This window comes from Marmota marmota, unplaced genomic scaffold, assembly GCF_001458135.2.
Source record: "Marmota marmota marmota unplaced genomic scaffold, marMar, whole genome shotgun sequence".
NCBI classification, from domain to species: domain Eukaryota; kingdom Metazoa; phylum Chordata; class Mammalia; order Rodentia; family Sciuridae; genus Marmota; species Marmota marmota.
In genome coordinates, this window is record NW_025999842.1 from 68006158 (window position 1) to 68017359 (window position 11202).

The following is an 11202-nucleotide window of genomic DNA, read 5'->3' on the forward strand; positions in this document are numbered from 1 at the left end:
ACTGTCCCCTAAAGTGCTCATGTTTTAGACAATGCAGCTAGGTTCAGAGATGAAAAGATTGGATCATGAGGGCTGTAACTTCATCAATGGATTAATCCATTTGATGGATTAATAGTTTGAATAGACTACCGGGTGGTAACTGTAGGCATCAGGCATGGCTGGAGGGGGTAGGTCACTGGGGCAGGGCCGTGGGAAATAATTTTACCCCGGCCCTTCCTATCTCTTTTCTCTCTGCTTCCTGGCCACAAGTTTTGCTCTGTTATTCCCTTTGGCTATCATATTTCTGGCTTGGAGCCTCCTAAACTGGACAAAACCTCAGAAATAGTCAACCAGAATAAGCCTTTCTCCTTATAAATTGTGCTTGTCAGATATTTTGGTCACAGTCACACAAAGCTGACTAACAGAGAACACTCACCCTTTTAATAACAAAGACGTAATAATGATATTGTGAACATTCATCAAGTGCAAACTGTGCACACTAAGTTCTTTAAAATTATTACCTCCTTTAATCTTCACAACCTTATCAAACAGCACTGCTATAATCCCATTTTACAGATGAAGAAATCAGTACTGAAGGAGAACAGTATCCACAGTAACCCAGCTAATGTGCTACATCAAGACTATGCTCTCCACCTCCACATTAGAGGAATTCTTTCAAAATTCATTCCCCAAGCATATAGAGACCTTCCACTGAAATGTAGATAAAGGTCACAAATCAATCATGTATATTTTATTTGCCATGAGAATTAGAAAAAGAAAAGCCAAGAAAGAAAAATTCACAGTATGAAGTTGAGGTCAGTGAAGGAGACAATAAAAGTCAGAAGAAAGAGGGACTCACAAAGGATCACAGGCACCTCTAGGCTAAGATCCTCTCTCTTGTGAGGCCCCTGCTCTCACGAACATTCAGAATCCATTCATATCCAACTAGCATTGGACATCCTGCTGAGCACTAGAAACAGAGAGATAAAAAGATCATCTCCATTTCTACCTACTAGATGTTTTAACCTCTCTGAGCTTGTTTCTACCAAGCCCAAATCACTATTAGTTAACAGATTAAATTAGACAATAATCAGAAAGCTTTCCATTAAAAAAAAGTGGGTGTTTAATGATACTAATATTTTAGAATGTCTTCATATAGAGGTGACTCTTAGTCCAGGCCCTCATTAGAATCATCTGATAGCTTTAAAATAAAAATAAAAACCATGCCTGGGCTGGCTCCAGATGAATCATATCATTTGGGAACCTAAGGGTGCTACCTGGTCATGGGGACTTCTTAAAAGTCCATCATGTGACTCCCATGTCTGTGTTTTCTGGGTTGAGCATTTGAAAAGAATGAGTAGCTTGGTCTATGTGTTTGGAGGGAGGGAGATATTCAATGTGGGTCTCCAGATATTGATGATTCTTCACTCTTGAAAATGGTATAAGAATGGAGTAGAAAAGAAAGGAAGAGGTCAGGAGCATGGCTTTATTTTTCCTTGGGGACTTAAAAAATGGTTCCCCTTTAGGGAATATCTCAAACTCTTTGGAGCTTCTCCACCGTGCAATCTCTTGCCTTTAAAATTTCTTTCAACCTGGAGCATATTACAATCCAGAAGATACACAGATCTAAATGGCTGCAGTGTCCCAAGGACAGAACAAGCAATAGCAATGGCCTTTTGAGTGGTGCCTTGTGTATACTCCGATCCTCACCGATGTCCCTGGCATGTCAGACAGATGGGGCCCCTAACGCAAGGTCCCTGGTGATACCCTCTGAGGTTTAGTTACCACGAAGAAAGAAAGAGCTTGGCTGTGGCTGCAGCTGGTAAACTCAGAGCCATCAATCTGTACTTGGCTGATGTATCTTCAGAGAAGCAATCATTGTGAAAGACACAAGCCCCTGGCAAGTGTGGTAACTTGCAACTAACTCGCTAGAAATGATTGAATGCCTTTCATCTTCTCTGCTGTGTATGCAACTGGAGATCTGATCTGATCTGCAGCCCAGGTGACCAGAAACCAGGAGTATTACTCCCACTGCCCACCTTTGAAACCTGCCAGTGATGTTATCTCCTGGCAAAAATCACTGGACAATCAGTGGAACTCAAAACTGTTGGGGAAGCAAGCGATGCAAGGGTGCAGACTCCAGTGCCCTGTTCCCTGCCCTGAGATAAAACCAGCAGAGAGGCTCTGAAACATTGATATGCAAGTCACTCTCAGGCTATGAGTCAGTTTTTCTTCTGAAAGCAATTAGCAATTACCAGCATTTATTCAGTGACTGGGAGTCAGGCAAACAGGCAGACACTGACAGTCTGTCATTATCGCACAAAAGAACCGCAGCTTTTATCCTCCCCAGAGGAAGTAAGACTTTCAGAGCTCCTCAACTTTCAGGCTCCATCGCTTCCCAGACCTATGATTTGTTTCATCATCAACCTTAAAAATAATACAAAGTTCAACCGTTTATATTGGAGGAGCTGCTCGCAGGTGCACCTCCCAGGGCTCCAATGCAGCTCCAGAAAGCACTAGAAGCAACTAGAATATTGATGTGCCAATCAACCCTCAGAAGGTACCACAGCAACACTCGTCACCCTTTGACTCCCTCCAGATAGCACCCTTTCTGCAAACCTCCTTCCCTCAGCACACCCAAACTCTCTGGATGTTTTTCTCATCTGGTATCTAGTCCACAGCCCTGTTGTGCCAGGCTGGTGGGCGAGGTTGCAGACAAGCCAGAGAAACTACCTAGAGACAGCATGAGAGGCGTGGTTTATTGGTGAAGGAAAGCTTGGGAGAGATCAGTGGCAGCTCCAAGAAGAGTTCAGGGGCAACAGGGTGACAACAGGGTGTCCAGAGGTGACAGCTGGACAAGTGACATATATCCTTTCCACAGCGCCCTCAGTTCCACGCCAGTCCCCGCTCAGAAAGGGACTTTATATGTTAGGCTGCAGAAGCAGTGATGTCATTACCATTCATTTGCTTAGTTTCCTTATCTGACCAACATCCCAAGGAACAACTGTCTTGGTTCACTTACAAGAAAGTAGCTTTCTACAGAAAATACCAACTTGTCCACGTTCCCAGTGTGCATAAAAGACAGCCAGAGTGCTTCAAGGTAAAATGTACCTGAACGCGTGGGCCGAGACTTGCCCTCCTTGTTCCCTCTGTTTGGCGAGGTTTGGGGAAACAGGAGGTGGGGTGCTCTACTGTGCCCCTTTGCTTTCGGGATGATTCAAATGGTCAAATCAACTGAGTTATTTCTCATCACATGCCAGTTTTAAGCCAGCACTAGACATTTGTAGAGTCAAGCGTGAACAAGAGAGCCAGGCATGGGCCCAGCTGTTCAGTCGCAGGCTTAGAGTAATGCAGCCAAAGCCAATCTGTAGTTGACCCTCCCTGTAGTCCAGTGGTCGGTCAGGTTCAGCACTCTCCAACTGGGAATCCCTCCAGCTCTACCAGATGCGTGATTTGGTGCAAAACATTTAACGGACCTGAACCTTAGTTTAGTTTTCTCCTTTGTAAAAAGGATAAAAGCTGCCTCCCATAAAGGAGAGAAGAGGTTTATAAATCCTTCTCCCTTCATAGTATAAGGCACCAGCTTGTCCTGCTCTTCACAAGATGGTAAGTACAAATATCCCGTTGGGTTGTCTCCACCTAAGTCTCAGGTCTACATCCCTCAGGTACCTCATGTTCAGTTTTCTCCATTTGTTCAGTCCTGAACCACCCCCCCCCCCGAGGCCTTGGTGGGGGTGGGGATGGTGGACTTCCAGGCAGCTCTGTTACCTTTGTTTGTCCAAAGCACTGCATGACCTCCCCAGTCCACAAGCCTACTGCTGCTTTGCCTTCTGACTCTCATGAGCAAGCTTTAAACCAGGGGCCCATGAAGCCCCGTGGGCACCAGAAGCACGATGGAGCTGTCCTTACCAGTGTCTCTGGACACTTGAAAGCAGAAAGAATATAAAAGGCCCAACTCTCCATACCTGGAATCTCTGGGATACATGGGCTCTACAGTCTGTCCCCTCCAACCTGTGGCCCTCTCTAGAGACTTCCACCCTCAGAGCGCCCATGCTCTGACACTTCTCTCACTCCCTGGGCCTGCATCAGCTGAGGTTCACCCAACCCCAAGGAATAGCCACAGTCTCATCTCAACCCCAAGCCTGGACCAGATCCTTTGCACACTTTATCTAGGTTTCTATACCAATCAGGTATTGATTTGAAAGAACTCCTCGAACTTTCTCTGTCCTGAGTAGAGGACCCCCAGCCAGACTGATCCAGTCTTATTTCCAACATATCAAAAAGCATTGTCACTCACATATACATACATTCATGCACACTACCGAATAGGTACAATACACGTACAATAGAAGATAGTTCGCATTATTTTGATCACTTTTATACAGGATGCAAGCTGCTTGTGCTTTTTTAAACATTCCTTCTACTTTTCTGAATTCACTTCTCTGCACCTAAACTGAAGGAGTTGGACTGAACAGATTTTATAGTTTCAACTTTCACAACTAACACTTAATCCCATATCTGTCTGACTGACTCGGTATTTTCACTTTGATGTCCTATGGACCATTTGAAATAATACACCTAAATACCAGAGAAGATAAGTGACTTGTCAAAAATCACAGAGCATTAAAGTGGTGAGCAAAGATGTGAGCTTAAGCAGGCTGACTCCACAGCCTGTGATCTTAATAATCATACACGCTGCCTCTTTAATAAACAGTAAGTTGCTGTAAATAAAATACTTTCTTAATTTTTTTTTATTCTCTATTTACTTTTGCACAAAAGGCAACTCCACTCTTGTGGTATAGGATGGAATAGAGGTGGGGATCTTGACCTCACCCCGTCTCATACCCTAACAGTTCCCAGGCTCTGTAGCATCCATGAGGTCTCTGAAGTCCCTGTTCTATGCACCCCATTGCCCCTACCATACAGTCACCATCTATTAGGGAGTTGCAAAGGGCTCTGGCTGCCTCCCTCTCCTCTAGCCTTGTATTCACCAGTCTTCATTCAGCAGCCAGACACTCTTAGCACACAACTCTGATCATGCCAATACCTCACTTCAAACCTCTCGGTGGCTCCCGGTTTTCCTTCTAGATGAATCCATCCTGTCCTTGGTTAAGGTCACAGCCTCCTTCCTTAAAATCCTACCCAAACACAATCCACTCACTCCATCAGCAAAACAATCTGTCATTTTTCTACACTCCACATTCTGGCCATTCGTTCCACTAGAGATGTGCTCCCTTCCCCTGCCACTGGGAAACTGCCTTTTAGCCAATTTCTATTCTTTTCTTTCTTTAATAAAGATGCCACTTTCTCCAGAAAGCATTTTTCACGATAATGTGCCTGCTATGTTCTCCCTCCATATTCCCAAAGCACCCCATGCTTTCTCCCATCCTGACACTTAACATGATGAATTGAAATTTCCCTTTTTAACTAGTTATGCCCTGTGCCAGATTCTAAACTTGAAAGCAGGAAGAGCGGAATACAGAATAAATTCACCACTTCCAGAGAAGGTGGAGTAGATGTACTTTTCCCTATTTCTCCCACAATATACAACTAAAAGCTGAAAACAGAAAAGCAAGAAAGAAAACCAATACAATAAAAGGATAATGGTCTGGAAAGAAACTGGCAAACCTTTAGCAGGAGAGAAAACACACATTTCCCATACAGGAATAAAGAGTTACAGATCTACAGATATTAAGGGGATAATAAGGAATATTATAGAAAACTCAACAAAGGTAAGTTGGGCCATTTATGTGAAATGGACTAATCCCTCAAAAGCCATAGACTACCACAAGTTTCCCAATATGAAACAGGAAATGAATATCCTATAAGAAAATAAAATGTTATTTAAAAATTCTCCAAAAAAGGTATCTTTAAGCTAAGAATGTTTTCCTGGATAACTATATTACATATTTAAAGAAAAATTAATATCAATTCTAAACAATCTCTCCCAGAAAATGTAAGAGTAGAGTGCTCGCCCTAATTTACTTTCTGAAATTATATGCAAATAACAAAACAAAATAAAGATATACTAAAAAATTATAGACCAATATCTCTCAAGAATATAGACGTGAATATTCCTAACAAATATTAGAATAAAGTTCAGTGATACTAGAAAAGAATTATAAACCGCAGCCAAGTGGAGTTTATTCCAGGAATGCAAGGATAGTTTGATATTCAAAACTAAATCAAGCATTCTAACATATTAAGAGTTCAAGAAGAAAATCATGATAATATCAACTAATGCAGACCATTCATTGGACAGAATTCAACACTCATTCATCATAGAAATTCTCAGAGGAAAAGACTAAGTGGGAAAAGTCAATTCCTTAACTTGGTAAGTAACATCTACTAAAAAACTATTGCTGTTATTACACTTAATGGTGAAAGGGTGAATGTGTATCCCCAGTGAATGGGAGCAAAGTCAGGGCCTCCAGTCTCACTACTGTTACTCAACATTATGCTGGAATTCTAGCCAGTACAATAAAAGAAGGAAATAAAAATATAAGCCATATAGCCCAGAGGAAAAAAATTAAAACTTCCCATTTGCAGATGATATGATTGTCAATAAAATTCTAAGAAATCTTTTCAAAAAAATAAAGTTTTCAAAAATCCATCTTCTAGAATTAATAAAAATCACAGCATTTAAGATACACACACTCAAAACCAGTTGTATTTTACATACTTGCAATGAACATGTAGACACTGAAATGAAAAATACAATTTCACTTATAATCACTCAAAAAAAATGAAATTCTTAGCTGTTGATCTACCAAAAGTATTCAGGATTCATTTGCTAAAAATTATGAAACACTCATGACAGAAATTAAAGACATCAAAAATAGATTGGAAGTCAGACCTTGTCTATTAGGCTAGAAGACTCAATCAACATACTCAAGATGTCAATTTTCCCATGGATTGATATGCAGGTTTTTATGTAATTCCTATTAAAATCCCAGCAATATTTTTTATAGATATAGACAAGATTATTCTAAAAGAAGAAGAAAAAAATCTAGCTAAGAGATTTTGAAAAAGAAGAAATTAGGAGGAAGAAATTATCCCTGGTCTAATCTTTATTTACATAGCTACAGTAATCAGGGGCTGAGTGGTACTGACACAGAATAGAGATCAAATGACAGAACAGAGAACCAGAAATAGGCCTGCATAAATACACCGAGCTTGTTCTGGACAAAGGTTTGAAAGCAAATTTGATGAAGAAAAATCATTTTCAAACAAAGGTGCAGGAACAGTTGGACATTCATAGGCAAAAATAAAGAAAGAAAAAGAACCTTGATTCATACAGTTTATAAACATGGCATTGAATACAAAAGTATCACACACATTCCTTCATAAAATCACCCAGTGACAGGCATTGCCAAGCAGTGCCTTCTTAGAGAGATTATTTGCCTAACTGGGATATCTGGTTGAAGAAAACGGGAGAGGAAATTTCATACACCTCCTCTGGCCAACAATTTGTAATGGCAGGTAAATACTTCAAGTCCAACCAGTTTTTGAGTTATGTAAGAAAGGTTTTTGTAAAGAAGGCACAAAATCAGTGTTTGTGATGTGCTGTGTAATGGTAAACAAATGATTCTGATTTTCACTCATAGATGATACATTAACATGAAGGAATGGGGAAAAAGAGCACTTGCATTCTGATTTCATTCTCTGGGTCGACAAATTGTTGAGCCTGGAGAAATACAATAGCACCTTCAGTCTGTTGTGCTTCCGGGGACCCTATGCAACATAGAACAGAAAGTGCCCCCTACATGGAAGAGCCATGCAGACAGGTGGATAAGTGCCTTAGGTCACGCTACCTAAAAAGACAGCCCAATACAGGGATTGTGTTAAAGCGATGTATTGAAGAGGGTTCACAGAAGGGGTGTTGGGAAGGAGGATAGGGCAGGAGAAGAAAGCTCATTAATGAAGTGTTCTGGATAGAACCTAGCTTCAATCTAATCTCCAGGGAGGCCCTGGAGTAGACACTGCACCATGGAGCTGGTCCTATCCTGCACCCTGTGAGAATGAGTTACTGGTCAGTAACTGCTGAGGGGAGGGATGAGAAAGGGGAGCAGGAAACCCTCTCCAGAGAGGAACCTGCTATGCAGTCACAAGCCAAGCTCTGGACAAGAGGGCAGTGATGAGCTGTGAGCAGCCAACATTCACTGGGATTTGGTGCATCACCCTGCACCCCTCAAACACCCAGAGACGGCACCAGCTGTCTACATGTAGGTACCATGAACACCTGATCTGATAACTAAACACTGGCCCCATTGCACCTGTGTGTGTGATTTCATTAGCCAGGAGGTCTTCCTTTTCAGATAAAAATCATCTTCCCTTGGTCTGGGGAAGGCTCTCTCTCTCTCTCTCTCTCTCTCTCTCTCTCTCTCTCTCCTCTCTCTCTCTCTCTCTCTCTCTTTAAAAAAAAATCATCTTCCCTTGATACACTCAAATTCAAGTCACAGTATATATGACATACAGGACTTTCAAGCTTGTTGTTAAAACTTTGAAATTCTGGAGTTTCTAGGAGTTAGTGATAGTTCATGGGGATGGAGCAAGATACCTGAAAGGGAGATTTGCAGTAAGTGACATAATGTCCAGGTCCTGCTCACTGGAACCTGTGTATATATTCCAAGAGGAATTGAGGCTGCAAATCACCTGGCCTGAAAATAGCCAGTTGAGCTGATTGTGACCACACGTTCCTTGAAAGAGTCAGTCTGAGAAAGATGTAACTACAGAAGAAAGGCACAGAGGGTTAGGAAGATTGGGGCAAAGAGACGGGAGGAAAGCAGTGTGAGTACCCTCTAGAAGCTGGAGAAAGTAATGGGTATTCCCCTGGAGCCTTCACAGAAGATGCCATCCTGCCAAAACTCTGACTTTAACCCAGGGAACTCCACCTCAGCCTTCTGACCTCCAGAGCACCAAGGTAAAAACTTGTTTAAGCTGCTAAATCAGTGACCACTTGTTACAGCAGCAACAGGAAACTAATACAAGGCTGTTCTAGAAATCAGGAACCCACTCTACCTAGGTCTTTTTTTGATCCCTTTGGTATAAAATAATTTTTACTGCTTGAATATGGGAGCCGAGAATCTCTGGTGAGGGCAGGATGAAGAAAAAGGAGGGTTCAGCAAGCGCAGCAAGAACCAAGAGAGAAGGTAAAAACATGAAAAAAAAATGCACCCATTGTATAGACAGCTGTAGGGAGATATGAATCACATCCAAATGCAGGTTAGCCTCCTCTGATCGGTGGATACAAACAAAGGCAAACTATTTAGAGATTTCAATATCTTCTTTGTTCACTTTACCCAAAAATATATCTTATGTGGTTTAAGGAGCTTTTGTGCCATTGAAAGTAATTTTTGAAATCTGCCAATCTTTAAAATTACCAGAAATGAAATGTGGATGTCCAGTAGTGATAAAAGGTACTATAATATGCAAGTCAAATTGTGTGGACCAACAGCAATAGAATAGATCTTTTAAAGAAAAAGTTTCCTGGACTCTATTATCTTGGAGACTGCCACCAGAGGGCACTCTAGCCTTTGTGGAACATCACAGCAGAGCCATTACGCACTTCCCAGTTCCTCCTCCCAATCTGAGGAAGCAACAGAGCAAGGCAGAAAATAAACACCAGTAGTATATTTTTTTCCATGTAATTTTACTAGATATATTTTCTTTTGTTTTGTTTTTATTTGCATCTTACAAGTCAACCTTAAAAACAGCAGAGGAAATGAGCCATGCCTCTTTTTCCAGTTTAGTCGAAAGGGATAGATGACAAAGAATAAAAGCACAAATGAAATTTCAGATACATTTCCACATGAGCATCTTGCTCCAAACACCATGCAGTGTTAAAAGTTACATCCCCATCATGCAAAGACATGAAAATATGTGGTGATTTTAAATCCTGGATTTTATTATCGAATGTCTCCATGGGGCATGCTTCCCTTTGAACTAATGGTAGAGATTATCAATACAGAGCAATTCTGCTTCCTCACAGTAAGAGAAATGCAAAACTACTTTTTCCATGTTAAATCCACTTGTAATGTTTTTTATGTGGTGCTGTGATTGTGTGGGAAAGAATAAAGAAGAGGCAAGGAGATTTCTTCCTGTCTCACAAACAATAGGTTTTTGCACGTCTGCTCAGTTCCCATTCCCTGGGATGTGGCTTTCTGGGGGTTGGAATTATGCCTCTCCCCCAACACCACCAATTTCATGTGTTGCAAAAATCTAGTGAAGAACATTTTACTTTTAATTGCTTGTGATCAAGCTTTATGCATGCAATTTCTCTTGTGAGAGGAGGGTAGGAGAGTAAATACATTTGAATACCTGTATCACCTGCCATGTTCTATTAGACTGAAGAAGAGATACATCCTAATACTTCAGTTGGACACAGTATTTTTTCACATAAAGTAACATTTGGATCTTCAGTGTTTGTACCTAAAATTATTCACTAAATCATCTATGTGGCTACATCAAAAAAATTGTCTTTCTTTCTTGCAAAGAGGTATATATCCATGAATTTAAATATGGGTTGAATTTCTATAGCACCTTCCCTCAAAAAACTCAAAAGTACTTTTTTATTTTAATCTGTTTCATGGCTGTGACCTTGTTTGTGATTTGAAGTCTCCCTGAGGAAATTATCATAATGACAGAAGAATTTGAGAGAGAAAAGTCAGAGGACTAACCCCTAATCACTGAGTTGGGTCTCTGACATCTGATAGACACACCTGAAAAGAAAAACAAAATACACTCTATTTGTTTAAATATACTTCTTTCATCTAAGATCTCACAGCACTAAACTTGGTAAAATAGTGAAATTTTTCAGAAGCAAATTAATAAGCACAGAGTGATAAGGTCAAGCCCCAGTTCATAGAGCACCCACAGCAGGTGAAGGCAGGACATTAGAAAGAGATGGTGCTCAGGGTCTGGAGCCCCTCAGGCTTCAGGTAGATGGACCCACATAAAGCTACCCTGACCAGCCTGATCCGTGTGGAGCCCAGCACCATTAGGGTGGATGACCCACATGAGACTGATTCCTAATAGGTCTGCTCCAGCAGAAGTTTTGCAAGGGAATAGGCATATAGGGAGGGACTCAGAGTCCTGATGCTCAAACTTAAATTCTGGCCCCACCAATTGGGATTTGGGGCCAGGCACTTCATTGTATCAATAATCCACATTCATCCCACTTAGACTACTGGGTAACAGGAAGTGGCGGGGGTGGAGTGGGGG